This window comes from Nesoenas mayeri (genome assembly GCF_963082525.1).
Source record: "Nesoenas mayeri genome assembly, chromosome: 6".
NCBI lineage: Eukaryota > Metazoa > Chordata > Aves > Columbiformes > Columbidae > Nesoenas > Nesoenas mayeri.
Window position 1 is genome coordinate 4,652,719 of NC_137545.1, and position 19,051 is coordinate 4,671,769.

A 19,051-nucleotide genomic window follows, 5' to 3' on the forward strand; every position below is an offset into this window, starting at 1 on the left:
TTTATTATATATTTAAGTTTTGATTCTGGAAAGTGTTTTACAGCCTACACCACGTGAAGAAGCATGCCATGTGTGAATTTTTTGTATCTATGTATCAAGTGTTCAGTTGTCCCAGGCAGTCCCTTTCAGTGGTGAGTTCATGTGGATTTTAGGCACACTCCATTCTTAGCAAGTATCTCTTTTCCCTGGTCTTTCCTAGATTTAATCAAACAATTGTAACCATGAGGTCCTTCTGCAAGTGAAGATTTTTCATTTGTTTAATCAGTGTTCTTTCACTTTGTGGATAGCCTGTTTAATAAAAATATTTTTTTTATTTTTGTTAGAAAATACAGAATTAATCAAAGTCTGATGGTTATTGAAAATGTTATTATAATAATCATACAGTTATGATACTGAAGATACACTTGAAGATGCTATAAGTTCATTATGAACAATTTTTGCCAAATTCCTCTTTTCTAGTCCAGATCTGCCAAGCTACTTGGACATTATATTAGTATTCCCTGGGCAAATGTGTGCATAAGTTCTTCCAGCACACACATTTCTAAACTTTGACCACAGTCAATACAGTTAAAGAGCACTTGAGACAAACCTTTTGTAAATGCCAAAAGCTAAATTGCATACATGTTAAACAGGAGTTAAATTCACTAAAAATGTTATTGTAGTGGCTCTCTTGGCTTCATCTTCAGAGGTCATCACAACTGCTTTGACACCAGTGGAAGCTTTAAGGAACTGTGTAAAGCTTGGTCTGTAAAAGTGTTTAGGCTTCTTTGCCCAGCTCCAAGACCTGTGGAGTTCAGTCGTTCTTCCTCCTTACACAACTGATGGAGTAATAGGTAAATCGGTTTTGAATGCATTCCCAAAGTCAGAGTCAGAGATGGCAGCACACAGACCAAGGAACCAGCAGAGGTAGCCAAGAGTCAGCCTTAAGATTTCCATGTATTGTAAATCTTGCCACTTTCCAGGGAGTTTAAGCTTTCCTCTGAGGCTATAGAAATTTGCTTCTGTACATGCAGGATTCACATCCCCAAATCATTTTCTGAACTCCAGAGCGCTACCATCTGTACTTCAAAGGCTAAATGGAGGTCAGTTTTCTCTCAGAAACCTACTTCTGCTGCTGCTATTTTCGTCTTAGCTTCTCCTTCGAGAACACACCAAGGAAGCGGGAATTCTCTTTTCTGTTCCTTTCTCTCTCAGTCCTCTTGAAAGGAATTCAAACTCACATCAGCCCACCGCCAGGACGGAGCCCTGATCAGCAGAGTGGGAGACACCTGCATCCTTTTCTGGCAGTAACTCAAAGCACTTTCGCTACTGTAATAAATGGGAGCGCAGCCCATTCCAGAAGTAGGTGGAATACAAGGAGTGAGACCAGATACTCTTAAACAGATGCATAACAAGAAATGCTTATATTTGCTCTGCACTGCTCTGAGGGAGGGAGGTGGGTGGTGAATTCCTGCATTTTGTTCTACAAATTACACATGTACTAAAGGAAGGAGGATTACAGAACAGAATTAGGTAGTGTTGCAGGCAATGTTTCAATTACAAAACTTTTTTTTAAGGTCCAGTCTCTATACGGCCATTGAGCTGGCAGTTGTTTGGATGATGAGAAATGAGCAGATGTTGGTCTTTCTCCTGCGGAGAATGTTCTAGTCATTCCTTAAATATACACAGTTACTAATGTGATATGAGCAGGAACATCTTTACTGTGCCTTTGGTTACAGCATATACACACAGTGGAGATTTGTTCTGACATGTTTTGCGTCCCCAATCTAAATAAGGATTACTAAAAGAAACTAGAACTGCTCTATGAGAGACAAGACAATATATAATATTACTAGGTCCTAATGGGCAGGCCAAAGCTCCCTTAATACTCTGTGATTGAATGCAACTTGACAGACAGAACAAGCAGGTATCAAGTACTCGGAGAAGCTGTTAGACAATCTCATTTGTCCATCCTAGGATGCAGTTACCTTTCCTAAAAAGTAAACAAGAGTATTTAGAAAAGTGCATTACTCAAAGCGTGCGTGGGAACCAGGAGGCTATGGCTTTGCAGTTATCCAGAGTTGTTCTGCATGGTGATTTCTGAAACTTTGACTTCCTACAGAAGCAAGAATCCATCCATAAAACAAACCTTCTATTCAATTTAGGACCATACTCTTCCACAGTTTCAAGCACAGGGCACAATAAGGCTTGTTTGCTGTCACTAAGAAGGAAGCAGGAATGTTTTCCCCATATCTTTCTCATGCCACTTTCTTCCCTTGTTTTGTGAATCTTGTCCTGCCTCCAGCTGGAAGACTTCCCTTCAGTGATCCTGCTGTCAGCTGAGGTCACGTGTAGTAGAGGATATGGTCTGCTGTATCCTTCATCCATCTAAAGTGATTCTGTATATGAGAGATAAATTTTAAACAGAATGGGATTGCAGAATCCACCTCCAGCACCTTTATCAATGAAAAGTGTATTCTTTCTTTTCCTCCAAGTAATTGTCATCATTGCCCAGCTTTACCAAGATATCCATGTGTCTTCTCAAGATGTCTTCTCTCTCTCAGACTGTAAACCAGCAATTTGTATTTGCATTAAAATCACTAGTAGAAAGGTATAAGGGATGAAAATCTGCTCAAAATGCTTAGGACAAATTATATAAATCTGCATTTTTACTGTAGGGTTTTGTATCCAGTTCTGACAATCACAGGAAAAATTCATAAGAGTTCTGAGACCCCTAGGCTAGCACTGATACAAATTGCTACGCTCATCTAGTGTGTTGGTTGTAAAGTTCCCAACTCTCATATATTTCTTTGGCTATACTGAAAAATTATACTCCTTGTAGTACCAGAGATTGTAAGGCTGTCTGTATAGCATTGAAATGGCATGCCCTGGAGAAGAAGAAGAGGGAAATACATGAATTATCTTTTGATTATGATATGCTGTGCAGCCTTTAGGTCTTCTTTTGCTTTCCAGTCGTTTTCCTCACTCTAGCTTTGTTTGTTTAATTCCAGCCTGTATGATGTTCTGATGTACTAGCAAACTAATTTGCCTACAGCCTAGTAAAAATCTCATTTGTTTGCCTCTGTCAGGTCTAATGATTTCAAAAGTGTTTGCTCTTGCACTGGTGGAACAGAGAAGTGCTTTGTGTTACCCTTGTCAGCCTTCTGCAATTGGTCCCGAGGTCTGCCCTCAGATCAGCTTTGCTCTGCTTGTCCAGCTTGCTGAAATGAAAACCCATAGTATTTGCTATGACGGTTTCTGTGATAGATTCTATCACCCATGATTTCATGGATGCTTTTATTTATATTAATATTAGACAGTTCAGGACAAATGCTTGTCCAAATGAAAAAGCAAGGACTTGTCAACACTCTTTCACCTGGAAACTAGCTCTTTTTAGCTTTTCTCTTCTCTTGGAATCACTTTTCCTTTGTGCAGCTCTACAAATACAAATCTAAAGAAATCTTCCCACCACCTTGACTGCCTTGTTTAGCTTAAACTTTGTGTCCTTTAAATGCTTTGCATAACTTGTTTGGTTTGGTTTGGGTTTTTTTTCCATATAAAATGTTTGCCATTAATTTATTAAATGTACCTCTGACTGAGCCTTTCTTTCTCACCAGTATTCTTGTATATTGCTGACCAATACCCTTAGGCAAATTTTTAACTACAAAACCTAGGTAAATATTGATTCTGAACAGGCTTGGTAGAACAGACTTTTTTCCATCATTCTTGTAAAGAAGACTAGATTCAGATTTGGTCCTCTTAATTGTTCACTGTACTAAAGGTGTGTGACCCATGTAAAGCTTCAGCTTTAATGATGAGCTGAGAACACACCAGCATAGCTGACTCCTCAAGGCCAGAATGCACCTTTTGCTCCCAGGAATTGCTCTATGTTTGGGATTCATTTTGTGTAACGTTAGCCACATAAGCAGTGATGTCAAGCTTAAACTAATAATTTAGGTTCCCTTTGTAACTCATAGGCACCTCTCAGCCTAAGTTGAGGTGTCTCAATAGGAAAAAAAACAAAACCAAAAAAACCCCAGAGATAATGTCCAGATTCCTCCTGCTTTTCATTGACTAACTTAAACTAGGAACTGCATGGGAGGGAGATTATCACCCATGGTTGAGTGAGAGAATGATAGACAGGTGTCAAAAACACAGGGTGCAGAGTGATGGGAACATGAGAAACTTCAGGAACAATAAAGCAGGGTGAAGGGACACCTACCTCGAATGTACACAAATGCATGCAGCCTGGGAAACAGGCAGGAGGAACTTGAGCTGCATGTGGAGTCACCAGAGAGCATCACTGAAATAACTGAGCATGGGAGAATTTGCATGGCTGGATGGCTGAGGTGGATGGATGCAACCTCATGATAAAGTTATCTGCATTTACTAGAAATTCAAGTAACCTTAAACAAGGCTCCCAGATCCTTTAACACTACAGGAGAAATTCTATGTCAGTTTAAAATAAAACAATGGACTAGTACTGCATGCACATACATTTTCAATTATCAGTATGAAAGACCTCTTTTCTGTAAAATTTAATGTAAGAATGAAGGACAGAAAAGGAAAAATAATTCAAGTATTTTTCAGATGAACACAGTATGAGTGTTTACATTTCAGTCAGCAATGCAAGGAAGGAAAACATTCTCAGCTGTAGTTAGTCCTATCTACAAACTTTTATCTGTGGAAAAAAGAGAAGCTAAATATAATTATTTGATAAGCAAATGCTAAACTCCATGGGACTTGAGATTCCAAGTATGATTCTGGGAATACATCTGCAATAAAAAGTAAAAGTTCTCACCTGTCTCCAAGACAGAAAGGACTTTCAAAAAGGATTTTGTTTATTAAGGCTGTGATTCTGTCAAACTCCATTACATGGTTTCGATGCAGTACTTTCTGGCTAAAGCGTTATGCCCTCTATTTTGCAGAAGTTCAGGCTAGATTATTGATATATTTCCTTCTGGCATTAAAATCTTAGTATTTTTCTTTCAAAAGCCTGTTATGCACCAGCCAATCCTAATACACTGTGTGTCGTAGAACATAAAAATCTTTCCTGAGATTTATTGCTGACCATGACATCATAAAGTTTGGAATATCCCTTTGGTCACTTTGGGTCATCTGTCCTAGCTGTGTCCCCTCCCAACAGCTTACCTATTCCTAGTTTACTGACTTTCAGGGCAGGTGGGAGAGAGGAAGCCTTGACACTGTGCAAGCACCGTTATTTCAGAGTCTGAGGATTATCCCTTGTTCCTCCAAGTTTAAAGAAAATACAGAAGCTATCTTAACATTTTTTGAATACTGAAGAAAACCTTGCAGCAACATTCCCCACAATGGTGTATAACTGTTATTTCACATTTTATTTACTTCAGCGTCCTCAGAAGGATGCCATATGGTGACAATAATTTACCGTACTTTAGTGTCTCAGTTTGATTCACATACTTCCTCCACTGAGATTTCAATTGTCAGCTGAAGCTGTACTCCAGTTACCTGTGAAAAGTCCTTCTAGAAAAGAAATCTTCCTTGGCTCTTGTACACAACTTTTTGAATCCTTTAATGCCTCGGTTAATTGCTTTTGCTCTTTCTCTTCTCCTTTGGCAGACTTCTGTGTCACAAAATTTCTTCTTTCTAATACCTTTTCCTTAAGCTTTTGAAAATCACAATAATTCTTGGTACATTTACATCAAGTTCTTTTTAAATAAATTCTGCACATTAATTTGTGTTATTCTGAATGGCATTATGCGGCATTTTGGCATACTGTCTTAAGCAGCCTTACTGTGGTTACACTCATTCTTACAGGAACGTAGTTAAATGGTATTAAAAATACCATGGTGGACCCTTTTCATTTCATTTGTTTCATATTCTCTTTTTCTGCAGAGGAATTCTCCAGGCTCACATTAATATAACACAAGCTATTTGGTTTAAGGAAGTAAAGCAAATTTTATCTGTGACTGGAAAATGATACAAAAACACAAGCAGTTTATCAGTACTGTCTGAAATTAAGTCCCTAATTCAGACAAAATATTATAGGTTACCTGAGAAATACTTGAAGTATTTTATGCTACAAATTAAGCAAGCAGTTTCATTCTGTGTCATTGAGCAACTTATTGGCAACTTCAGGTGGTGAAAATTTAGTGTGTTTGTTATGGACCGGCAATCATCTCCCTGACCTACTTCTAATACATTTTACTGCCACTGCCCTTTTCATTTTAACATTATGGATTGTGCATGAAATTCACAGAACACCTGGAATCAGACTTTACCCTTCTGTATCCCCCCAAGAACTCACAACAATCTGGCACAAAAAAATGTTCTGTGCCTTCAGAAGCATATGTAATGATTTATATTGGTTCTCTCAGGGAGGAGACAATACATTTGGCTTCACTGGAACTGAACGACCCCCTTAAAAACAACCTCTGTTTCTGAGTTTTAAGTACATTCCATGCCATTTGTTACATGTTTTTAATTGATCTGAAAGATAATACCATTTAGCATTTTTTTTTAAGAGTAACATTCATATCCTATCACATTAATCTCTATTCTTTAAACAAGAAAGAGACCAAGAAGCACAGGCAATGATGCCAGTAGCCCATACAAGAAAACTGGCAAGAAGAAGTTGTGCTGGACTGGAAGTCAGGAAAAAGTCATTCATTTTGATTAAGTCCTTTTTTCTACAGAACATTTCTGTTAAAGCCATACAGGCATACTTATATTTATATTTATATTTATATTTATATTTATATTTATATTTATATTTATATTTATATTTACAGTTGTTAATCCTACAACCTGAATAATTATTTAATTGTGCGTGCACGCGGCCGGTGAGAGTGCCCCATGCACCTCGCGGCAGCCATCTTTGCGCATGCGCATTGGGAAGCCCTCAAGACACCCCTTCCCCCGCGGCCCGCCCCTTCTCTTCCCTCTCCGCAATCTGATTGGCCAGCCACGCACGTCAATTTCCATTCTCTCCGCCTATCATCGCCCCTCCCCGTTTGCCGCGCGCTGCGCTCCGATCCAGTATCTATTTACACTTTTTTATCTATTTACACTTTTTTATCTATTTACACATTTAAATTTCAATTTTAACACTCAGATATCTTTTCAGATTTACATCTTTTGACATATTTACAATTATATCTATTTAGACTGAGATATCTATTTACACTTATTAATAAATAGAAGGTATGTATACGGGTACGATGATATTTATTACCTATTTAGACTATGTAACACGTAGTAATTATACATAGCTCTACCTACTCACACTTTTTTCTATTTCAAATTGCTGCCTATATATTCTTTTTCTTTTTCAAGTCCTTCATTTTTTAATTTACAAATAGATAAGATGTTTGTATTTTTAAAACCATAAACAGAATTTTTTTACATTCTGAAATCCTTTATATACTATAGTAGAAAAGGGGTTTAATTTAAAAATCATTTTATATATACATGAATACTATTCTGCAATATATAAATACAAATGACAGATTTCTCCCTGTTTGAAATCCTCACACTCATCTTTACAGGGTTTAATACGTTTTATCCTCCTCCAGGAATTTTCAGGCATTTTTGGACTGTGACCCTCTCTTTTCAGGGGGACTCCCTTTTGACTCCCACATTGTGGGAGATTTGAGGGATTTTCTTGAAGTTAAAGGACATTGTATGGAACTGAACTGAACAGGCCTCTGAGGCCTCAGGATTTGTCGGTCTCTGTTGGGCCCTGTTGAGCACTGATGGGCTTTTTCAGGCACTGTCGGGCCTTGTCAGGCTTTGTCAATCCCTGTCGGGTTTGTTGGGCTCTGTCAGGCTCCATCTGGCTCTGTCAGGTTTTGTCGGTCTCTGTCACTCTCTGTCAGACTTTGTTTGGCAATGTGGGACTCTGTCCCACTTTATTGGGCTCTGTCCTGCTCTGTCGCACTTTGTCATCCTCTGTGAGGTCTTGCCAGGCTCTATTGCTTGCTATCAGGCACCTTCAGTATTTGTCGAACCATTTCGAGCTCTGTTGGGCTCTATCAGGCCCTGTTTGTCTCTGTCAGGCCCTGTGAGACTGTATCAGGCTCTGACAGGCTTTCTCAGGTTCTGTTGGGCTCTGTCAAGCTTTGTTGAGGTCTGTTGGGCTCTGTCTGGCTCTATCGGGCCCTGTTGAGCTTTGTCAGGCACTTTTTGGTTTAGTTGGGCCCTGTCAATACTTGTCAGGCTCTATCAGGCTTTGTCAGGCACTTTTGATCCCTGTCGTACTCTGTCAGGCTTTATTAGGCTTTGTCAGGCTTTCTTGCCATTATTGAGGCTTTGTTGGGCTCTGTCAGGCTTTCTTAGGGTCTATCAGGCTCTGTCAGGCCATGTCTGGATTTGTAGGGCTCTGTTGGATTTTGTCGGGCACTGTTGGGTATTGTCAGGCTCTGTCACGCTCCTTTGGGGCCGTTGGAGTCTTTCAAGCTTCGCTGGGCCTTTTCAGACTCTGAAATCCTTTGTTGAGCTCTTTCAGGCTCTGTCGTGCTTTGACAGCCTCTGTCAGGCCCTGCCAGTCTCCATTGATCGCTGTCAGGCACTGTCAGGATTTGTCAAGCCCTATTGAGTACTGTTGGGCTCTGTCAGGGTTTGTCATGCTCCGTAAGTGCTCCAAAAACTGGGCACTCTTGTGGTGCTTGTATTCACAGAATTATTGCATATTCATTACACTTTGGGGGAATTTTTAACATACAATGCATCTATAGTAATAAATCATCGCATAAATCTCGGGTTAAACTGATGTTCGTTATTTCACGATCTTTGCTGCCATCTAGCGTATTTTAGAGAGCATGCAGTCTGTTTCGATGGGGCTTCTGAGGAGCTGCAAGTCTCAGCTGATCGACCTCTCCACGTCAGCAGCTCTCCTGGAACCACAACTAGTACGCAGTTACAGAAGTAAAAGATTGGTTTCTTACTTACAACATTTAATAGTTTTGCACGGTTACATGTGCTGGGCCAGATAATCAATGTCTAGGATACCTGCAGACTGAACCCTGTTTGTGTGGAGACAATGTGCCTGAAAGTCTGTGTTCATTAGAGCCTTCTGAATATATCTGTCTCTCCACAAGCCTGTGACATGTCTTTCTCACCACAAGCATGTGTGTTGATTTCGTCGCACATGTGCATCTGCGCTGGTGTTGAACTCAGCGAGTGTGTCTGTTGACACTTGGTGTGTGGTGGCTGTTCCTGTGTGTAACACAGCACAGCCATGATTGCTCAAGTGAACAGAGAAAAGGGAAATCATCTAGGTAGAGGCAACAAAGCAAAACCAAGGCAGGATTGATGTGTGTTTGACAGAGACGGATTCCCTGCACTGACATTTCACAGTTACACGAGAAAAAAGCTGAGCAGAACTCTAATTTGGAATTTCTGTTGTTCAGAGGGGAGCCTGATGCTCACAGACCTCCCAGCCCAGACAGGGAACAGAATGTGAGGAGCGGTGCCCAAGCGGGACACACGGCACCGTCCTCCGTTCCCACCATGCCACGGGGCTGTTGCAGGCCTGTTGGATGGGGGCTGTGGCTGTTTGGGGTGCTGCCCCCCTTTTGTTTTCTTCAGGGAGCCACCCGACTTTTTGGGGGTTGTGGTATGTACATATGTAAATGGCATTATGAGAGTAAGTAGCTGCCTGTTGGGGCCATTTCCCTTGTTTTATTTGATGGTGTCACTTGTGGCATCCCAGCGTGACCAGGGGTTGGTGGTGTGGGTGAGGAAGCCAGTGAGTGGGGGATGTGGTGTGAGGGTGAAAAATCATGGACTCCACACAATCCCATGTGACTTTAAGCGAAGCCGTTTATTGCTTGTTACAACTCTCCTTAAGTATCTTTTGACCTGTCCACACGCTGTCCACGCATCAGAAGGCTGCTTGTAATTGCTCAATAGCTACTGTTCACGTGCCGCAAACTAATAGGTGATTGGATTATACATTTCTGCACAAGCTCTAATATTAAGCAAAATGTATCTATATTATAGCTGACTTGCTGACTCTTTTTTTCACTAGACAGTCTTTCTTTTGTTTCACTCAAGGTTGTACAAAGTCATGTAAGACACATAGGCTGCTTGACTCTTGCTCTCTTGCTGGACACAGAGGCCTCAGACCAGGATCCAGGAACCATGGGAGGGAAGTTTTCCTGTGAAGCAAACAAACCCTAGATGTTCTTCAATGTTTATTAAGAAAGCAAAGTCACGATGTACCAGTAGTCCGATTAGTGACTTTAAAAGAATGGATTGCTAATCACGTGCCAGTCTTTCCCACAAGCGGTACATTTCAGTTGGAGGCATGGCACAAAGTTGAACAAGAATTATATGAACAGGCAGCACGACTGCAGACAAAGCTGCTTGCGAACATTTTTCTACTAACCACGGATGCAGTAGCAGAGAAAGGGTTGGCTGATAACAAAGCCCCTGCATGTACACTACAGTGAATGCTTTTGGCAAATGATGGTTTGTGGGATTCACCCAACAAAACAGAATTTGCAATGGTTATTAACCGAAGATGTGAATTTCCAGATTGCATTGGCAACATATGCAGGGGACTTATCAGTTTATTACCCTCAGCATAAACTGTGGGCTGAAATTGGTAATTTACCATTGTACAGCAAATGCTGCTGTCAGCAACGACCAGTAAGCGACAAGACTGTATTTACTGATGCCTCTGGTCACCCACGTAAAGTTGTAATTACATGGCTAAACTCAGATACCCAGTGTTGCAAACACAAGACAGAAAAAAGAGACCAAGGGTCAAACAAGTTATTGAGCTAACAGCTGTTAGGATCGCTTTTGAGGTGTTCTGTAACAAACTTTTGAATCTTGTAACTGACTCATATTATGCAGCTGGCATACTTAACTGCCTGGAAGCCTCTTCTCTTAAGGAAGAGGATAATCCTCTTTTAACGGCTGAATTGAGAATGCTACGGTTTCTAATCAGTCATAGACATCATGGTTATTATGCAATGCACACCTGCTCTTGCAGTGACCCTTCCAAGCTGTGCCGCTTACTGTGCCTAAAGCCTTGGAGCAAGCTAAATTATCACATAAATTCTTTCACCAGAGTGCAAAGTTGTTAAAACGACAATTTCAAATTACAGTGGATCAGGCCAGGAGCGTTCTTATGTCCTGCCCTGATTGTCAACAGTTGGCACCCATGCCATCCAAAGAGGGTGTTAATCCAGGAGGGATTACTGCCAATGAAATACGGCCAACTGATGTAACGCATTGTTCTGAATTGGGTAAATACGTACATGTTTCTGTAGACACTCATTCCAGATTTCTCGTTGCTACTGCACATGCTGGTGAAAGAGCACGTGACATCTGTAAATATTGGTTGACATGTTTTGCTGTTTTAGGAGTTCCACGACATGTAAAAACAGAGGAAAGCGGAATGCACGCCCAATTAGAGGAGCGATCCCCCGAGTGCCCAGTGCGCTGTAATAAAAGTGCCTGCTTTTTAACACGTTCAAAACAGTGTTAGAGAGTCTGTTTACTGACTTTTTGGTATCATTTTCTGACGACGAGGATGGGATAATATGCCTGACCTCCCGTGGATCCCAGGATCTCTGGGATCTTATGCCGGCACCGGGAAATTCCTGGAAGGGACCACAGATCCTCGGACCAGCTCGGGACGTGGGTAAAACCCCATCAATGAGATAAGGCACTTTTATTGCCTGGTTTGGTTTGCATACTGCCTACAGAAGACGTGTGGTGAAACCAGGGCCTTGGGTCTTCATTTGCGTCTTTGCAGATGTGTAGTATAGTAATGCATTGCATGCAATATATAATAAGATATATATTTTAAATCATATATTGCCTATTACATAAGGCATATTGCACAATTCATAATGTTACATATACATTGTATTCATCCCCTTCAGATCCATTTGTTTTGAAAAAGGATAATCAGGGAAAGAAATTGAAACCAGTAAAAGGATTGTTGAAGAAAAGATGTTGGTGTAGAATACACAGAGAACATTAGATCAAAATTGTCCCTCCGTCAATCCAGGGTGGCATCCTAATAGCCTTATATCGGGGGACAGGCTGAATTGGTATTGCCAGTGCATTTTATACGGGATTAGACACGCTGTGCCTAAAGCTGTAAATACGCTAAAACCTTTTGAGATTAAACAGGATCGTGAGAAATCTCCCACTGAGTTTTTACACCGTCTTAAAAAGACAGCTCAAAAATATATTAATATAGATCCTGACTTTGAGAACAGAAAAATAGAAATCTTACTTTACTAGGAGCTCATTATTCTGTATTAAACACTATGCAGGGAATATTAAGTAGTGATTCTGTAACAGTTATGGATGCCACAAAAATTGCGAAACACGGCCCTTCTTTAACCCGCTGCTTAGAATGTTTATATGTGGAGTCTTTTACTTATTGATTAGTATACCATGTATCTTATCTTGTGTACAACGAATGATTGAAAAAAGCTTTAATGGTGCGATGGCTGTGCAGTTACATGCTGCTATGGCTGTGCAATTGTTAAACACAGAAGGGGGAGATGTGGCAGTATTGTGACACCAGCCCTGTGAGAAACTGCAAGAGTCACAGTGTGAGAACAAGCGCTGGTGGAATAACACAAGCAGCAAAGACTGTATGGGACGTGAACCCTCAGGGACAGAGGGATAGATACAGGATCGGTACATCAAGGACAGAGGTACCCGATGTTTCAAATGCAAATCTGAGTTTGTATTAAATGTCTCTCTACATCTTAAAGAGAGTCTGTGCCTCATTTGCTACACCCCTTTATCTGTTTCCCAAATTACGATTTAGACTGTATTTACCATTGTAAAAATAAAGCTATCCCCTCTAATTTTTGTCCAGCTAAACTGGAAAAAAGGCAGTAGCCATGTGTATTTTTAAATAAAGATTAAATCAAATCTGCTGCCTCATTATCTTTAAGTGTTTTACTATGATTACCTCCCTCCCAAGGTTTTGTGTATATTGTATCAAGGCCTGACACCCACGGTCACAGCGGATTAATCACCATGGGCACAACACCAGGAACCTGCCTGTTTGTGTCCAGGATATCCACTCCAGCAGACACTTTTTAGTAAAAGGCCACATCATGAAACTGAGAAACCGTCTTAATTATGTCATTATACACATTCACTGCTCTTTTTTCTGCTTTATACCCATTGTAGCTTTTAAAAATTCAATAGTTTGAAAAGGATTTCTGGTTTGGCTCTGCACACGGAGCCTGTTTTTCCTTTTCTAAGGCCTTTACCCGGTTCACCACACTCGTGTGATCATTGCACTGCACATGGGCAAATCAGCTGTGCCCTATGTTTCTCCTGTAAAATAGTAAGAACGCTAATATCATCGTGCCAGGAACTACCTTCACAGTGAATATTTGAAGGAACCCACTGCTAATGTATTTTTAATTGGTACTTGCATTATGGATTAGATGCAACAAAAATCCATAATTTCTTTTATCTTTTACTATACAAGAGGTGGTTGAACTTTTCTATAGCAGATTCGATCACGTGTTGTAAAGCAAGATTGTCATCTGTGAGGAAGCAGAGTAGATTTATCCATACTCTGTAAGCACCATCAATGAACTACAAAGTGTAACAGCTTAAAAACCAACCAACAACAAGAAGCTAATTATCAAAACAACAAAAGAGGCAGAAAAAAAACAAAAACAAAAACAAAACAACCCAAAAGCTCCCTCTCAGTGCTGTGATGTCCTTTTTCCAAGGAGCCCGTGGGGTGTCCCCACAACCACAGACACAGGCGACCCGGCTGGGTGGTGCCAACAGAGAACAGTTTGTGTGACCCAGTCCGCTGAGCTGCCCTGGGAAAGCTGGGGACAAAGGGCCGGTCCGGGGCATCAGGAGGTTGGTTCCAGCTCACGGAGCAACTCACAGCGACTGCGGAAACAGCCCCGAGCAGGGATGTGCCCCTGGCTGTGTGCTCCTGTCCCACCACCGCGGGCTGTCCTGGCTCTGGACATCGTTGCACAGGATCGTTTGAGAACCGTTCCTGAAGGATGCGAAGCGCCTAGAACAGCAACACCTGCCCGGCTGCTGCTCAGCCATGAGTAAGGGCTGGAACTGACACTGTAACAGCAACAGAGCTGCTAAAGGTGCAGATGAGCAGAGTAATTGCTGCAGACAGGACACGGGGCCTAGGGAGAGGCAATACATTTTATTAGGCCAGAAGGCATCTTTAGGAAAAAAAAAATCTAGAAATGTCAGGCTTTTATTTTTTATCTGTGTGACTGCCATCTGCGCGGCTCTGGGAAAGCGCGTTCAGGGCAGCTCAGGCTGCCCACGGGTCAAGAAAAAGGGCAGGGGGTCAGAAAAAAAGCGCTCCCGCTGCGGAACCCGGGGGAGGCGCTGCCTGAACCGCGCTCGGTGCTTCCATCTGGTCGCCGCAGCCCGGTACTGCAGCTGGGGAGTGACGCCCCGTGCCCGTGCTTGGGGGGCGAGAGGGGTGCTGCCGCTGAGGGCAGGGTCGTGCCCGTCAGAAAAGGCGAGGGGTGGGCAGCAGTCGGACGAGCTGCCGGGCAAAAAAGAGGGCTCTGGCTCTCCCAAGGCAACCCCGCTGCGAGGGGGAACGGGTGAGGTGGCAGCAGGAGACGGTGGCGTCTTCTTGGTCCTGGGCACAGGGGAGAGAAACCTGTCAGCTGAAGCTCCTTAGGGCTGAGTGTTTCTCTTCTCTTTATTCACAGTGAATTTATGGCCATGCTGCTGTAGGTCTTCGCTTTCATTCATTTCCCCACCACTCCCTCATGTTTGGGAGCTCCAAGTCACGATTTTTTTTCTGTCACTAAGATTTGTTTTTCCCCAAGGAGGAAATGCTTAAAAATGAATTTGTTTCCTCACAAAAGTACAAGTCCGTTTGTGTAACATAAACAAAACCCCAGCCTAGTCAAGTTCTGAGAGTGTGTCTGGCAGATGGCTGATTTAATTTTAGGAGTTCAAACCTATGCAATCGCAATGTCAAAGGGAAATGCAAGATACAAGGGTTTTTTCTGTTGTAGGTAACCACCTGCACCCCTTTTCAGTGTAAAGCAAATGAGTGCAGTTTGTTGTTTCCTTTTAAGTGTGGCTGTTTGAAGCCGCAAGGCCAAACGGCGTGGGGGTCCTGCAGTGTGGGCAAAGTTATGTGCTTTTCTGTAGCTGCATGCACGTGGTGGTGGGTGCACACACCTGGACGCTTATGGAAACATTTCAGCGTGTTTTCGGTGAGGAATCCTATGTGTGCACGTAGAGAGAGAGAAGGGAGAGCAATTAGACTCCAACACTGAAGAAGGCAGACGGCAACATTTCCTACGCTATCTCTTTCATTCGGTATACCTAGTTGTACAAAGAAAACCGCTAAGCCTGCGATTGGAAAGTGAAACGCAAGAAGGCATGCCGAACAGACCAAAAAATGGCAGAGCCATTCACAAACTTGTTTGTGACTGTCGAGGGTTAAGATTGCGGGGTGACAATAAAACCCTGGCAGATGTATCGTTAACCCCCTCTCCCTCCCGACTTCCCCCTTTTGCCCCTCCCTCTCCCCTCTTTCCACTAAGGAGAGGCTATTGGGAGTGAAAGAAGGACAGAGAGAAGAGAGTTGGAAAAAATTAAAGATGTTTTACTAATGCTACTAATAAGAATAGAGAAAATAATACAAAATATACAAAACCAATCTTGAAAGTCTCAGCAACTGCAGAGCCGGCACCCAAAGTCCTGGATTAGACTCCACAGCCAACCGGAGCTGGATTCAGTCTCTCACTAGGCCTCAGTTCGCAGGGACGACTAGCAAGGTCCTCTCCTAATGTCGGCCATAAGAACAAGAGGAAAAAAAGGGACGAGATCCTCGTGATCTCCCACTTTTATATGAAGTATTCACGTGAATGGAATGTTATACACAGTTGGTCAGTTTCTTGGTCACTTGTTTCTCGTTGCCCCTCTCGCGAGATGTCCATCCGTGCTTATCAATAAGTTTGCATTCCATTGCTAGGTTTACCAAAACATGTGTCTGGTTCTCCAGGAAAACGCAGTTAATATGAAGGCTGTAGCTGACAGGCAAAATTCGCTGAAAGAGAAACTTGTTTGTAACAAAACCAGGACAGTGACGAAGTCTGAACACCAAGACGTTGGTGCTTCTGTGAGATATAACACTGCCGTCTAAATTTGTGATTGTGCACACTGGTGCAAGTGGCTGCAAATACATTCAGTCCTGGGGTGCAAGGCTTTCAGAAGGGTGTCTGTAGGCACGTTTGAATATATGCCGCTGTCTGAACATCCACACTCGGTGGATTGCACACATGTTGTCGCTGTTTATAAGCAACAATGAAATGGCACGTGCCCACACATAGAAAGGCAGGCTCTACTGGATTTGGAACTATTCAGGCACACTTCCGAAAGCCGCGCACTCCAGGATTGTATACACGTACAACCACTTGCAGCAGTGTGCCGCGTCATGAACTTACATGGACGGATTCTACCTCACAGAAGCAGGAATGTGTTTGCGTTCCGCTCTATATCACGGGTAAGCGTGTCAATATACACTGTGCTGTTTCTCCTGTGTAAGGCATCTTTTGTTAAATGTCTCATCAGACTGAGCATTTAGCCATTTCCTTTGTAGGACAAAAGAAAGAGATTGCGTAGGAAAACTCGCCGTCTGCTTTCATCAGTGTAGGAGCCTACTGCTCTCCCTTTTCTTTGTCCACATGCACACATAGGATTCCTCACCGAAACACAGGCAAAGGGGTTTGTGCAAGCACAGCGATATGCGCAAAACTACCACCTGCATGCACACGCAACTACACAGAAGCACCTACCTGCTCACACAGTGATGCAGAATGTTTCCAAATGGGTCATTTAGCCAAAGAAGAGCAGAGCTTGATATAAGGCAAAAATCATATCTGAAAGAACTTGGGCCGCTTCCTGCCAGCAAGGAAAAGCTTCCATGCTCTACACTTCCTCTTTATTTCTGCTTTAGACTACACTCTGTTCATTTACCTTTCCCTTACAATTGCCTACAACGTGCCAGTGCTCCCTTCCCTTCCAGGCCCTCTCATCAGCACTTCTGGGATATGCATGGAGGGAGCTCTGCATGCACACAACACGTCTTGGACCCCACACACAGCGTCCTCATATTCTGCTGGGAGTACAAAAAAAAAAAGCGGCAGATGTAGTAAGGCTGAGTCATGGCGGTTTGGTGCAGGGATCATGCATATCATGGGAATATTTCACCTTTTCTGCTCTAGTTTCCAGTGTATTACACCAAAACACCTACCTGATGACATCATTTCAACAATAAGAGCAGCAATTTGAGGATTTCAGCTTCTTTGGGGAACTGAGAAATTGCTGACCTGACACCAAGTCCTGCAGCGTCCCTGTCACCTGCAGTGTCACTGCATCCCCACCACGGTAGCGGACATTGTGACAAAGGTTCTACATCAGCTGGGTGTGGCAGCTGAGCGCCCCCTAGGGGAGGGGGAGCCTGTCAGCCTCGTGCCTGTCACTGCCTGTTGTACCTGCTGTCACCAGTGAGGCCTCTGAAAACTGGCCAAAACATGCCCAGATTTGGTCCAAATGGCCCAAAGTCTCCAAGAGAAAAGACGGGATGGAGGATATGGGACAGAGGAAGAAAGAGAATGGAGCAGGATAAAGGGAGGGAAGAGGAAAAGCTAGTGCCGGGCTGCAGGACTGAAATGGAAGAATATAAAGAAAAGAGGCAGGAAGCAGGAGAGTGAGAGAAAAGGAAAGAAGAGAGGAAAGAAGGGATATCCAGCCAGACAAGGGGTTAGTGAGAGATGCTGGGACAAACAAGATTAGAAGGAAATATGCAAGGCAAGGTAAGGCAAGGTAGGCTAGGCTGCAGGATATTTTTTTGATTTATATTTTCTAGCACATTCATCTTCAGAAAAGGATGAAAGCCATCAGACCTTTTAAATTAGGTCCACACAAAAACCCCAACTACTTAATGACATTTAGACTAAGCCTGAAATGCAGAGATCTCTTCATAAGAATGATTTTTATACTGTACTTCCACAATCTGCTGGCAGTATAAAAAAATAAGCTGCAGATCTCCTTAGGCTGAGTCCTGGTGGTTTGGTGCAGGGATCATGCATATCATGGGAATATTTCACCATTTCTGCTCTGTTTTTCAGTGTATTACACCAAAACACCCAACTGATGACATGTCGTTTTGCCTTGCCTTACGTGGCTGTTTAGCCTTGCCTTGCCCTTTTGTCTTGCCTGCCTTGCCCATTTCCTTTGGCCTTTTGCCTTATCTTGCCCTTTTGCCTTCCCTTGCTTTGCCGTTTTGCCTTGCCTTGCTTAACCTTCCTATTTTTCCATGCCTTGCTTTGCCTTACACTTTTACCTTGCCTACCTTGTTCTTTTCTCTTGCCTTGCCCTTCTGCATTGCCTTGCCCTTTTGACTTGACCTGCCTTACCTTGCCTTGCTTTGCCCTTTTCCATTGCCTTGCCTTGCCTTGCCCTTTTGCCTTGTCTTTCCTTGCCTTCCACTTTTGCCTTGCCTTGCCCTTTTGCATTGCCTTGCTTTGCCTGGAACTTTTGCCTTGCCCTGCTTTTCCATTTTGCCTTGACTTGTTTTTCCCTTTTGCCTTGCCTTACTAGCCCTTTTGCCTTGCCTTGCCCTTTTACCTTCGCTTGCTCTGCCGTTTTGCCTTGCCTTGCCTTTTTGCCTTGCCTTTTTGCCTTGCCTTTTTGACTTGCCTTTTTGCCTTGCATTACTTGCCCTTTTGCCTTGCCTTGTCTAGCTCTTTTGCCTTGCTTTGCCTTCCCCTTTTTCCTTGCCTTGCTTTGCTTTACCCTTTTGCCTTGCTTCACCTTGCCCTTTTCTGTTGCCTTTCCCTTATCCCTTGCCTTCCCCTTTTCCCCTGCCTTGCCTTGCTTTGGCTTTTTTTCTTCCCTTGTCTTGCTTATCCCTTTCGTATTACCTTGCCTTCTCCTTTTGCCTTGCCTTGCCCTTCTGCATTGCCTTGCCTTGCCCTTTTCCTTGCCTTGCCTTGTCTTCCCCTTTTGCCTTGCTTTGCATTTTTGCCTTGTCTTGCCCTTTTCTCTTGTCTTGCCTTGCCCGTTTGCCTTGCCT